We start from the raw sequence: 14,729 nt of genomic DNA on the forward strand, positions 1-14,729 counted from the left end.
CCCTCTCTGCGTTTTCAAGAATTGGCTCTGCAAAAGAAGATAACCAAAGACCACAACAAGACAAAACTAGGATTACTTTGGCAACCACAAAGTCATGGGTGAGTACAAACACATGTGGCTTCTTCTGGACAGAGAGGGGCCTAAGGGTAGATTCCTGGGGCTCACAAGGGATATGGCCTAGGGTGGAGCTGGACCCAGACTTCTTCAGATCTGAGTGCAAGTTTAGGCTCAGTCCCAGAGAGGTTGCACCACCATGTCCCCCTCTCAAGGCCTCGTTATTTTCATCCGTAAAATGGTTACACAGTCTGAGAGCACAAAGCTGCTTAGCGGGTCCAACAGCTTTCCAAGGCTGCAAACACCCCCACAAATTAATGCAGGGACTAGAAAAGAAAGAGAAATAGAGAATATTTCATTATTATCTCCTGCCTAGAAGTATACACTCTAACTGGGGGAGAAGGAACACACTCAAAATATCTACAGAACAGTTCATCTCCAAGCTAAGCACAAAGGTTCCCTCTTGGTGCCTTGCTCTGGCCACCCTTTATTGGAATCCTGCCCTCAGTGCTTTCTATGTTCAAGAATTCCCCTGTGACCCGCTTCAGTCTGTACTGGACTTTCCTCCCACCTTGAACTCCTTGAAGACAGGGAATGGGCTTCTTTAGTTTCCTAGCCCCAGAAGGGGTTGTCTGAAAGGCATCTGTTTGTTATTATTTGATAGGACATAGAAAATTGAGAAGGTAGATGTTCCACTTCACTGGGTTGGGGGCACACAGACCTTTGATGGTAGGAATGGTGTTAATATCCACTTCTATTAACTTAAAGTCTCACAAATAACTGTTTAATTAATATGAGAGGGGAAAAATGGCTCAAACTTTTTGATGCATAGATCATAGGCTGAGTATATGTTCCTTCAGTTGAAGCACTTAAGAATTCAAATTAGGGGAGTCAGGCGGTAGCACAGCGGGTTAAGCGCAGGTGGCACAAAGCGCAAGGACTGGAGTAAGGATCCTGGTTTGAGCCCCCTGGCTCCCCACCTGCAGGGGGGTCACTTCACAGTTTGTGAAGCAGGTCTACAGGTGTCTATCTTTCTCTCCCCCTCTCTGTCTTCTCCTCCTTTCTCCATTTCTCTTTGTCCTACCCAACAATGATGACATCAGTAACTACAACAATAAAACAAGGGCAACAAAAGGGAATACATAAATAAATATTAAAAATTTTAAAAAGAATTCAAATTGGTGATCAGATTGAATTTTAACAGTGGGATCAAATTGTTAGTACATTTCTAATATTGAATTGTTCTTTGAAATATTAAATCTCCTACAAGCTTAGACCAGGGAGAACATAAGCAACTGTTGACATTACCTTACAAGATACAGATAAATATAAATAGCATGAAAGGACATAAATTATGGTGAGGTCTTGTATGATAGAGCAAATCCTAACAATGGGATTTTCGAAGTTAACTCAGTTGCCAAATAATTTGGTTATAGCAGTAACTATCTATTGCCTTCTTAAACCCTAAGACAGCAGGAACCTCTCCCTTTCTCTATAAAGTCCATACACCTCCCAGTCCTGGAACCTCTAGGGCAGGACTCACTTTCCTGCATGCTTCTCTCAAGTCATAACAGATGATACTGCAAATGCTTATCAACTTAATCAATGCAACCAGTACCACCTCGGAATGCTTCACTTCAGACTGCATCCAAAGACATCAGGCGTGGAATATCAACCCTTCAGTTTCATTACTTGGGTGAGACCTTTCCTAGGTCATAGGGCTCCATAATTCCATTTCGGGTGGCACACTTGTTAACAAAACCTCAAAATCTTGATATAGACCATGGTCCATGAGATATGACATATGTACATGTATCCATAAGTTAGGGGAAAATATATACCTTAAAGCAAAAGTGCACAATAATTGCAGTGAGTCAATAAATGAAGCAAGCAATTAGGAAGACCTAAAACGACACCTAAAAGTATCTAACCAAATATTTTCTACTTAGACCTAGATACCTTCCTCACCTATCTCCTACTATACATCCCTCAATCATGCCAAAGCTAACATTGTCAGACAAAGTAAGGACCACAAAAACTGAATAAGGGCATGACACTGGCATACTTTAATGATGATTCTTTAGTTACTACCAGGCCAGCCCATCACCTGGGCCCTAGTCAGGGAGTCCTGCGATTCCCACACAGACATGATGGGTCTAGACCTCTAACAGATCCTCTTGCCACTGTCACTGTTCATCTCCATCAGGAAAAACATAATGGACCCCTTTGGGGGCCTTATAGAACATTTTTTTCAATGTGGATCAACAATGGTAGGGAATGTTCCATTCTCCAAAGGGAGGTTGGACAATACACTATCTACTACCCAAGGAAGATGGATCCTGAAATTAGTGCAGCCTGGAACATTCCTACTCATGACCATAGAATGTGAGCTCAGACCTACAGGGATACAGAGGTTACAAAGGCTTCTGTGCTGGATATGGGCCCCAGATCAAATTGATGGGTTTTTACAGTCAACAGTATTTATACACTTTTCCCGTATTTGGGAGCTACCTCTTCCCTGATCCAGCTTTCTAGTTCTTTTTATAACTATGACACCATCTTCCCAGAAAATAACCTGGGTCCACCTGAATATCAGATATCAGGTTCACGCAAAAAGTAGTAAAGTCATGGGCCCCTTGGAATATACCTAAAGTAGACCTACTAGCTTTTTCCAAAACAGAGACCTCAAATCTTCATCTGCAATATTCTTGCCTTTAGGTTCATGATTAGTCAACAAGTTGTTCTGCTTTACATCTTAACTCAGCCACCAGGTTCCAGATGATACCATGATGCTAACCAGACTTCCTTGGGAAGAGGACCTCACCATGTGTCTTGGAGTCCCACCTCCCCAGATCCCTGCTTTACTAGGGGAAGAAAGAGACAGGCTGGGAGTATGGATTGACCTACCAATGCCCATGTTCAGTGGAGAAGCAATAACAGAAGCCAGACCTTCCGCCTTCTGCACCCCACAATGATCCTGGGTCCATACTCCCTGAGGGATAAAGAATAGGGAAACTGTCAAGGGAGGGGATTGGATATGGAGCTCTGCAGGTGAGCACTGTGTGGAAATGTACCCCTCTTATCCTATAGTCATGTCAATATTTCCATTTTATAAATAAGAATTTAAAAAAAAAGAAAGTTAAGAAAAGAGTAAGAGAGAAAGAGAGACACCTACAGAACTACTTCACAGCTTGTGAAATTTCTCCCCCTGCAAGTGGGGAGTGGGTTCTTGAAACTCAGGTCCTTGAGTATGGTGATGTGTATGCTCTACAAGGTGTACCACCACCCAGCCCCAAATAAAAAAGAAAACAAACAAACAAACAAATAAACAAAAGGCTGGGATTGTGAGGGCCAGCAAAATAGATCACTTAGACAGTATGGCTCAGGTTCTAGCCTGATCCCCACTGCATTGAAGGAAGTTTCTGCGCTGTGACCTCTCTCTCTTCTACTTTTTTGGATAGGCCAGAGAGAAAGTGAAAGAGGAGTGGGAAATAGATAATATATCTAGAGGTATATCTATTTCTCTCTTTCTCTGTCTCTCTCTCCATATAATAGAGGGAGAGAAAGAGAGACCTCTGTAGACCTGCTTCACCATTCATGAAGCACCCCTGCCCACCTGCAAGTGGGGAGTAGGGGTTGAACCCAGGTCCTTGTGCATAGTTATATGTGTGCTTAATTGGTTGCACCACAGCCTGGCCTCATCTCTTTCACTCTCTCTCTGAATAAACAAACCAAACCAAAACAAAATAAAACAAAACAAAATGTCTGGAATCATGGACTGGCCAGTGGGAATTTGATTCATGGCTGTGAGATTCTAAAACCCACCTTCTTTCCCACTGCTACTGAACCTGGAAGTGTTTTTGTAGTTAGGAATGATGAAACAACTTAGAAAAGTGATTGTTAAAAAAAGAACCATTATTTTTTTTAAAAATTTAAAAAATTTAAAAATATTTATTTTCCCTTTTGTTGCCCTTGTTTTTTGTTGTAGTAATTATTGGTATTATTGATGTTGTTGTTGTTGGATAGGACAGAGAGAAATGGAGATAGGAGGGGAAGACAGAGAAGGGGAGAGAAAGATAGACACCTACAGACCTGCTTCACAGCTTGTGAAGCGACTCCCCTGCAGGTGGGGAGCCGGAGGCTCTAACTGGGATCCTTCTGCTGGTCCTTGTGCTTTGTGCCACATACGCTTAACCTGCTGCGCTACCGCCCGACTCTCAAAAAGAACCTGACTCCCCAAAACAACCATTATTTTATATTGGATTCAGTCTGGGAAGAATGTGTAAGGAAGGGTATGAGGTATATTCAAATGGACCCTGCGCAAATTTGAGGTTTACTAAATTATTCCTGTATAGAAACACGAAAGAAAGACTGGGTGCCCTGGTGACAGTCCAGGCCTTAGTTTTGGGCAGCCTGGATTCCAGTCCACTGCCCCAGGCACTGGCCTCCTCACATAGATGCTTTAGAGCTGATTTCCCTTTCCTTCAGGGGTGTTGGAATAGCCATAGGTCTGGTTCAGAATAATAGACTCACCTCCACACTCCATGCCTATAAAGATTTGGCCTTTTTTTACATTAATTAGTTTCTCCATTGACCATAATAATAAAAAAGAAGCATTTGCATAACTGCTGGAACTTCTCTTTTTAAATTTTATTTTACTACTGGAGTTCCTAATCAAAACAAGGTAATCATTGTTATCCAGCTCCAACCCAGAGCAAAACCAAAACACTCCCCCTTCTCACAGCCCCATGATATTTTTAGACACCCAGTGCCACCATATCCATCACTCCCAACGGCTTCTGGAAATACTGACTTCCAGTCTGCACTTTTAAGAAAACACTGGCACAAACAATTTCTGAGGACCCCTCCAACACCAAGTGTAACCATTCTACCAGGTCAGTTCTGCCTGTGAGTGTGCTTTGCTAATTGTGAATGTGTAATCACTGTTCTCACTTTGCTTGCTCAGTGCTAGAACTATGAAAATGGGGAGGACCCCTGAGGAGGCTGAAGGAGGTCATCTGAGGATAACCATTGGGCAAGTCTTTGCCACTTCACACTGATGGTGGAAAACACATGGAACTCGTTGGGCCTGAGAGGCTATATCAGCTAAAAATATAAACAAGTTCAAGAAGGGTTTAGATGAACTCATGGAGGAGTGAGCGTCGACAAGTAAGGGGGTTAGAAATGTTCAGTTTTTGTCCTGGGTTTTCTGGGGTTCTGGCGAGCAATAGAATGCTTGGCAAGGTGGAACCTGGATGACTCCAACTACAGTGAATAGACCACTTCCCTGCAAGGAGATTAAAAAGGAAGAAAGACATACAGTAGGGCTGTATGATAGCTGCCTGCTCTGATACATAACTTCTATAATTGGGGAAAAAAAAACGTATCAATTGTAGGAGATTTAGAAGTAAAAGATGAATGATTTCACATCTAAAGATTAACTGGGTCAGTAGTTTTGCTACATGTTTTCTCTTTAATAATAAAAACTACATATACAACCGGGTGCCTGCCTTTCTCATCAAATGTTTCACTTTTTAAAGTCACATTACCTCCATGGGCTGATGACCCCACCGTGTCCTAGAGCCCTGCTTCCTCAGAGCCCTTCCCCAGTAGGTAAAGAGAGACAGGCTGGGAGTATGGATCGACCTGTCAATATTCAGTGGGGAAGCAATTACAGAAGCCAGACCTTCCATCTTCTATACCCCATAATGATCCTGGGTCCATACTCCCAAAGAGATAAAGAATAGGAAAGCTATCAGGGGATGGGATGGGATATGGAGTACTGGTGGTGGGAATTGTATGGAGTTGTATCCCTTTTATCTTATGGTTTTGTCAGTGTTTCCTCTTTATAAGTAAAAATAAAATAAAAAATAAATTAAGAAATTAAAAAAAGAAAAAACACATTATTAAATAAACTTAATGTATGACTTCAGGGTTTCTACTACTTTATGTGATGATTATTTCATGTAGTTGTTGTTGAATTACTTTACTATTCATCTACACACCTCTTCCCCCCCCCCCCCGAGTTTTCTGCCTTATAAGTGATACTGCTAACAGCGTGCCTGGTTATGGTTTTGGAAGGGTGTAATAGTCTAGTAAGTTTCTCTTACATAAACAAAGGGTATTTGAAAGATGGGCACCACAGAAATAGCCACCAGGGTGCTCTGCAGCTTGCTTAAAACAAACACTGTTTTAAATCCTTTGCTTCCACTAGGAAGCACCCCAGTCCCCCATTATCTTGGGGTCCCCACTTCCCGGCAGCCTGCAGCTATTTATTTATGCTGAATACTCTTCCCTTGCAGACAGCACTTGGAGAGCTAAAGAAACAAGCAGCCACTGGGCTGTGCACACCAGGACATGACCCTTATTAGAAATGCAAATCAGTCAGCTGACAAATCCCCAACACAGAGCTGTCAGCTCTCCTCCTGCCTTCCTGTTCCCCCCCACCCCAGTTCAGTGGTTTCTGTCTTCCATTTTACCTGAATGAGCTGAAAAGAGTTGACTGAACTGTGGGTCAGTAATTTGAGAAGAAAAGGATCTGTCTGAAATGGAATTGTCTCCCTCGTGTTTCTATTTTCCCCAATAAAAGGAATCGGCTCCTCTCCCTCCAACCTTAACTCTACTAAGAGCCATTTAGCAGTGCCAGAGACAGGAGAGATGTATCTGTTGGCAAGTGTGAATGCTGCATTCTGTACCTCCAGCGGGGATGGAAATTAAGTTGTTTACTTGGTGGCCACCCCAAGGGACTAAAATAAGCTCTAACTTGAAGGTCTTCCTGAAGTGCATTTTCAGATTTCCTACTTCTCACACTCTGTTCTCCACCTGTAAACCCACTTGGAATTCCCAAAATTAATTTAAGTGATTTACACTCTGACCAGCTCTGACCACCAAATACAAATAACTAATAGGTGACCACACTAAAGGCAGGAAGGGGAGTGGATGTCTTAAGGCTGTAGTGGGACTAACTTATTAAGTAACTTCCAGGGTGAGTTAAAGATCAAAGAGGGGTCTGACGCCAGTTGTACAGTGAGTTTCTTTTTCATGTTCAGTATGACTGAACAACCAAAAGAAGCAATACCTCTAAGTTCTTGAGCCAATCCTTTATATTTCTCTAGGCTGAATGTCTGTATCTCTCCATCCCTCAAATTCATATGTGAAACTCTCACACTCAATCTGATGCTCTTAAGAATTTTGGAGGTTGATTAACCATGAGGGGTGGGGCCCTCATAAGTGGGATTAGTGATGCCCCAGAAAAGTCCCTTAGACCTTCCACCAAAGAAGACAAAGAAGACACTCTGAAGCAGGAAGTAGTGCTCATTAGAAAGCAGTACATTGACCTTGGACTCTCCAGTCCACAGAACTATGAGAAATAAATGGCTGTAGCTTATAAGCCACCCCATCTGTGTATTTTTTGTTGAAAAGTCCCTGATAGTGTTCAAGTAGAGACAGTTTCTTCCCAAGCTCCTTCAATGAGGTGGGAACATTTTCACTTTGTTCTTATTATTTTTCTTTTCAGTTTACTTGGAGGTATATGTGTGCAACTTCCTAAAGGGAATGTAATTATAATACATACACTTTGAAAAGTAAAGAAAAACAACTTTTGGAGCCCATCATCCAACTCTTAACTTCTAGTTCACTGACAAGTGTTAAAAGTTTGAAGCTATATAGTGAAATTAAAAGGTCACAGGCCTGTAATTTATTTGACTTGAAAAAAATTGCATGTAAACAGGCCTGTGACCTTTTAATTTCACTGTATAGCTTCATACTTTTAACACTGTGTGGTGCTCTGATGTCTGATCCACTAAGCCTATAAGAGAGCAGGAGAGGCATCAGAGAGGAAGTGAATCGCTCACCCCTTCATGGGTGGACCCTTCCTCTATGCTGCCTTGCTCTCAGCCCACTGCCAGCCACCAGGCTGCCTCAGCCCATCCTTGCAGCCTGTGCCCTGTCCATTATCTCACCATAGTGAGGAGGTGAGCGGTTGGTCTGCCGGAAAACAAGGTGTGGCACTGGATGGCATCTGCCAAGGGTCACTTAACAAGATTTTGGTGGGGACACTCACAGGCCATGGCTTTCTCTGCCTTTCTGGGTTTTAGTTTCTCTCTTCTTTTTTTTTTTTATTAATTTTTTTATTTTTATTTTTGAGAGAGATGCAGAGAGGGACACACACAGAAACACCAGAGCACTGCTCAGCTCTGGCTTATGGTGGTGTGGGGGATTGAACCTGGGACTGAGGAGCCTCAGGCATGAGAGTCTGTTTGCATAACCATTATGCTGTCACCCCCACCCTAGTTTCTCTTCTGATCAGGCCTCTCACACGTAATGGTCCAGACTTTGAGTCCAGCAGATGACTTGCAGCAGATAGAGTATCTGACCTATGAGCTTGGAGTCCTGCATTCAGTCCCTGGCATTGCTCTAGTACTCACTCACTCATAGATTTATCAATGGCTCAGATGGAGCTTGTCTGAAGATAGTTTCTCTTTTATAAGACCTTCCTAAAAAGATGTGTGTGTGTGCGTGCATGTCTATTATCTTCCCCCTTCCTGAAAGAAACAGGAGTATTCATTCATTTATTTATTTTTAATTTGATAGGTCAGAGACTTTAATCAGTTTGACTCCTGGGTTTCAGTGGCTCAATTTAGGACAGCAAAAGGAAAATATTTTTTCTTTTTTATTTGATAGGACGGTGAAGAATTATGAGTAGAAAAGGGGCAGGAAAGAGAAACACCTGTAGCACAGCTTCACCACTTATGAAGCTTCCCCTCTGCAGGTGGAAACTAGAATATTGAAGCAGGGTCCTTATGCGTGGTAATGTTCACTTCACTGTGTGTGCCACTGCCCAGCCCTCAGAAACAGGAATCTTGGGTTTCATTCCTTTCCTGTTCTTCTCCCTGTCAGTCAAAGCAGTTCTTCTCAATTAATCAGTGTCGAGTCCACCTTTTGTTTCTCAACAATGGTCCGACCTCTGCTCTCTTTACTGGAAAGCTCTAGGTGCTCCCAGTGTTCTCCTGTGTCCCAGTTCTCCTCTCCCGAATCTTGCCTCTGTTCTAAAAACTTCTCTAGGGATGTTGCCTGCATACTATTATTTCTCTAAAAAAATTTTTTTATCATCTGATTTTGGATGTTCTTCTTTTGTTTTCAAGATTCTGATTTTGCAGCCAGATTTTGGTAACCTTGGGCCAGTCACCTAATCTCATGAACCTGTTTTCTCATCTGTAATATATTTGTTGTATACATGATGTGCATACATACTTGATAATTAACTTGCTTCAAAGTTTTCTAAGAATTAAGTGAGACAATACTTGCATACTGCATAGCACAGTGCTTGGCATAAAGCACACAAATGTTAGAAATTATCACCATTATCCTTACCCTTATTAATGATAGTAGTTAATAGCAGTACTTTATTATTCTAAAAAGCCTAAGATTTACTCAGAGCTTGTTATTTTCTAAAGCTCTCCATCTCAGATTCCCTAATCTCTTCCAAGGAACTATATCCAACCCCAGACCATCACCTCCTATTTTTCCCTTTTCTTTAAAGGACTTGTAAAAATTGTATTAGGGACCAGGCAGTAGTACACAGGATTAATCGTACATAGTACGAAGCACAAGGACTGCTCAATGATCTCAGTTTTAGCCCCTGGCTCCCCACCTACAGGGAGGTTGCTTCACAAGCAGTTAAGCAGCCAAATTTCTCTCTGTCCTACCCAGTAATTATAATAAAAAAAATGGAACAAATGGCCTCCAGGAGCAGTGGATTCGTAGTGCAGACAACTGAGCCCCAGCAATAACCTTTGAAGCAAAAAAAATTGTATTATTAATAATTATTATTAATATTTTTTTTAAAGCAGAGTGTCAGGAGGATCTGCAGTCTATTCTCAAGGGTGAGTAGAACTGTGAACCTGGGCAATTAATCATCTTTTGGGGGTCTCCTCCTTCTTCCCCTGAATAAATGCAGAGGTTGATCCAAGACAGCATTTTCCCCCAGTGGGTTAGGAATACTTCCATCACACCTGCCTCATACATGGTTTAGAGCCCTATGGACCCAGTATGATACCTGTTTGTCTCCACACACCACTTCTGTTATTTTGGTGTCAAGATTGGAATCCTGTTTACACTGCCTGGCACCTTTCCTAACTGCTACGGCTAACCCAGGCCCTCTCATAAAAAGAGGTTTTGAATTGGTCTAAGTCTCAGCTCTGCTAAGGAAGGAAAATGAACTGCCGGCTTGGCCAAAAAACTAGGCCAAGGTTCTCTTTAACAAGTCTCCAGGCACTGCTGAGGCAATCACTGGGTATCACCAGCCTTAAAATACATCCCTGACTGCTACCATGTCTCCTGATTAAGCTGGCTGCTAGGCCCAGGGTATTTCAGGCAGGAATGGTGAATTTCAAAAACCACACAATTACTAGTAGTTTGGAAAAACCCTTTTGAAACATCATGCCAATCACTTAATTCATTTTCCAAGTCCTTTTTTAATGCAAAATATGCTAATATGTTGCTGGAGTTTCCAGTAGAGAAACCTGCTAGAAACTGGGGCCTCTGTCACTTGGAGGTTAGGCAGAGGGTTGGTGGGAAGGGGGTACTGGGAGAATAATGGCCCATTTTCCCTCCAGCGAAGAAAAGTGGGCCGGTGCCACGGGACTCAAGTGCTTCTTTGTACTTCTATCAGCTGCAGAAGGTGTGATCACCCTCACAGGCACAGATTTGGGCATAATGGATTTCCTTGCTGCACAGAGTTCAGATTTTTGCCCCTGCTAAATTATATGTGTCCTTGATTTGTCACTGGTCCTCCTGGTGAGTAGGAGATACTGACAAAGGAGGGGGCAGGGAGAGGGTGACAAAGAAAGGGTAAGGGCCTGGGAGGTAGCTCTGAGTTTGTATGCTGGAGGCCCCAGAGGTCCCAGGTTCAACCCCTAGTGCCACCATAAACCTGAACTGTGTGGTGCTCTGATGTTTCTCTAATAAAAATAGATAAACTTTTATTTATTTATTTTTTATATTTTTAAATTACAGAATAACAGGTCAACAGGGGTTTGAATCACACCATTCCCACCACCAGAGTTCTGAATCTTCACTCTCCCCACTGCAATCCACCACAGTTCCCCTAAAGTTGTAAACATGGGTTGACCATCTTCTCTACAACTATTTGTCCACATTTATACAAAGTTATCCACCCCTTCTTTTCCTGATTCAATCCTTTCTTTCCTTCCAAGCCACTCATGACATCAAAGCTACCTCCATATGTCACTCTCCCTTTCCTTCTCTCTCTCTGGGTGCTGATGGAGCTGGAGTGCAGAGCCCTCTAGTCTTCATCCTATCACTCCTCCCCCACTGGGAGTATGGATCAAGGTTGTTTATGGGGAGCAGAAGCAGATAATCTTTAACTAGAGAGCAAGAGAGAAACTGAAGGAGGAATAGATTAGCTTAAGTCCACTTGGCCTTGGACAAAGAACAAAATCCAGTAACACCCATTTCTGTACCTGTACCCAGGAGGACACATTGCAGAAAAGTCTTTCTTGGGGGTTTCAGGTGGGTTAGTCTCTCTACCAAATAGTATGTCTGCTTTGCCAAAACCCACAAGTTAACTGATTTTACATTATAGTTAAAAATTGCAGTTCAGGGGCCAGGCAGGGGTACACTGGGTTAAGCACACATATCACCATGTGCAAGGATCCAGGTTTGAGTCCCTGCTCCCCATCTGCGGGGGGAAGACTTCATGAGTGGTAAAGCAGGTCTGCAGATATCTATCTCTCTCTCCCTATCTATCTTTCCTCTCCTCTCAGTTTCTCTCAATCCTGTCAAAGAAAACTAAAATAGAAAGAAGTGCAGTTCTAGGTCAGAAAAATAGCTTACTTGGATGGTGCACTGTTTTGCCATGTATGTGACCCAGATCTGAGCCTGGCCCTCATTGTGCATAGAAAGAAGCCTTGGCGCTGTGTTTTCTTTCCCTTTATCTCTAAAATAATATTGTGGAGCTGGGGAGACAACATAATGATTATGCAAAAAACTTTGAGGCTTGTGGCTCTAAGGTCCCAGGTTCTACCCCTAGCAGCACCATAAACCAGAGTTGAACAGTGCTGTGGTATCTCTGTATCTTTCACTTTGCATCTCTCTCATTAAAATAAAAAAAATAAGTTGAAGTTCCTGTCATTTGAGGGAGGGTGTAAGCACATAACTCTGAGTACTGCTTTTTACATCTAGTGCTATCCTGGTCCTAGGAATGATGGGGTGCACAGGGGTACAGTGATCATTAATTAATTGATCATTAATTAATTGAGCACCTGCTCTCTCCCAGGGACAGTATATGCTTTGGCAGCAACAGGGGAAATACATGTCCAGGCAGAGAGGAAATGAGGCACACAACTTACACCTGCCAGACTAAGTCAGATTGCAATCTATGGAGTGTGTCCCAAGATTTGTAAGCAGGTGGTAGAACCTAGGTATGGCCTCAGATTTTTCTTTTCCTTTTGGCCCATTCCCTTTACCTGCCTGGCTTCTGTATGCATTTAGATCTGTCTAACTTAGGACTGGTCCCTTCCTTTAAAAAGGAGGAATCTGAGGCTCAGAGTAGCTAAAAGACAGGCAAGTCCTGACATCAACCCAGGCCTTTTCTGGATAACAGTCTGAGCCTTTTTACCATTTCACACTGTCTAGCATCAAAAGCAGTGTGGAGACATTCAGTAGAACCATCCTTACCACCTGAAGGGTGGGGAAGCAAATGAATGGAACAGATAGATCGAGTCATGGGTAGTATACAGTGTGGAGGGGCCAGGTCTGTGGAAGAGTAGAAGGAAAGTTTGCAAAGAGGGTGGATTAAGAACAGGCCAGAAAGAGCTTGGGAAAGAAGTGAAGGGTTCTTAGCTGAATGAAGACCTAGAACTCCATTTAGTCAGCTTTGTTCATACATGACTATTAAAATGCATTTGAAAATGAAATTTATAAGAAAAAATGGATTTTTACTATAAAATAGAACACAGATACAGAAAGGTATAGAACACATAAGTGTACAGATTATCCCCAGCTGTTCATGATCTTTTGAGGGATCTGGTTTTCTTTTCCAAAGCAATCAAATATGCTTCAAAGTCAGGACATCCAGTGCTTTTTCAATTTGCATGCACTGTAGAGCAGAGAATCAATCTACCTTTTCCTGTTTGGTAATGTAGCAGAAATACATGGGGAAGGACAAGAGGAAATAGCTCAATATAGTAGGGCACCATATTAGTATGCCTGAGGCTCCATGCTCTAAGGTTCAATCCCTGGCACTACCATGGCCAGAGCTAAGCAGTGCTCTGGTGTGTGTGTGTGTGTGTGTGTGTGTGTGTGTGTGTGTGTGTACATGTCCCATTAAAATAAAGGAAAGCTATCAGGGGAGGGAATGGAATAAGGAATTCTGGTGGGAATTGTGTGGAGTTATACCCCTCTTACCCTATGGTTTTTGTCAGTGTTTCCTTTTTATAAATAAAAATTTAAAAAAAGATAAAAAGGGAAAAATAAATAAATATAAAAGAGAAGGAAAGAGAAGCAGGGAAGACAGAGAAAGAGAGGAAGAGGGAGAGAAAAAGGGACAGGGAGAGAGAGAGAGGCAGAAAAAGAGGGAGAGGGAAAGGGAGAGAGACACTAGGTGGAAGTAGATGGGAGGCCTGGGGGTAATCTAGACCAAGGAGGAAGGCAGTTTAGTTTCTCTCTACCTCAAGTGGGTAAGTTGTTCTAGATTTCTCTGAGTTGCCAGTATCTCAGCACCCAGAATGCTGTGAGGTTGGAAATGGCAGGGAGAACAGAAGGCATCAGCTAAGATATACTTGAAAGGAAAGCCATTGGTGTAAACACTTACTGGCTCAAGACAGAAGTCAAAGAACCATCTCAGCTGCATTAGAACTAGGAGGCAGGTATCAGAATCTTACACAGATGCCATCACATAATAGGATGCTGGAATTTTGGAAGCTTAGCAGTCATGGACTCTTTCTTAAGGAATAGTTCTGAGTATACCACTGTTAGGTTGTCTAATAAGTATGTGACACATTTTTTTCTATCTATGCAAAATTGTGTCATGACTTTTATGACAACCAATAAATTCAGAGGCTTTTCATTCAGTCTTTACTCTTTGCATGGCCACTTGCAGGGGCCAGAGGTCTAGAACTGAGTCTGAAAACTTCTTGGACCAGACTTCTTGTTTAGGAATGAACATTAAATCAAACTTTTGAGACAGTCCCTGCAGTCTGTGACTGCCTGTGATGATCTGAATTTGGGACTTAAGCATATGTAGAACACTCAGAATGGATATACTTACAATGTGAACTTTATGATAACATGGTGTATAGCAGGGTCCTATTGCACAGTTCTTTGGATGTCAAAAGACTTTACTCACTGATTTACATATTTCATGGATTCACAATTTCTGTAATCAGTGTTAATATGCCAGAAGACTGTGAACCTGGATGAGGTCTCTGATGACAGCTTCACGGTCTGATCCCACATAGAGTCAAGCACCAGGACCTGTGCAGAGACCTCTTTAGTTCACTGAATAAAAGTGGGGGGCAGGTGTCAATAAAATGGAAATAGAACATTTTATCAAAGTCAAGGAAGCCAGTCCTTCCTTCTTTCCTTCCCTCTCTCCCTCCCTTCCTCTCTTCCCTTCTTCTTTTTTTTCAGATAAAGACAGAGAAGCAGAAATA

General features: G+C 42.3%; 1 protein-coding gene across 2 annotated transcripts in view; it reads right to left on the minus strand.

Annotated features, from left to right (window-relative positions):
* Positions 1 to 14,729, minus strand: part of ZHX2 (zinc fingers and homeoboxes 2) — a 194,481-nt gene that overhangs the window by 134,211 nt on the left and 45,541 nt on the right. The gene's annotated exons all lie outside the window — the stretch shown is intronic.

This window comes from Erinaceus europaeus, chromosome 1 (genome assembly GCF_950295315.1).
Source record: "Erinaceus europaeus chromosome 1, mEriEur2.1, whole genome shotgun sequence".
In the NCBI taxonomy this organism is placed as follows: domain Eukaryota; kingdom Metazoa; phylum Chordata; class Mammalia; order Eulipotyphla; family Erinaceidae; genus Erinaceus; species Erinaceus europaeus.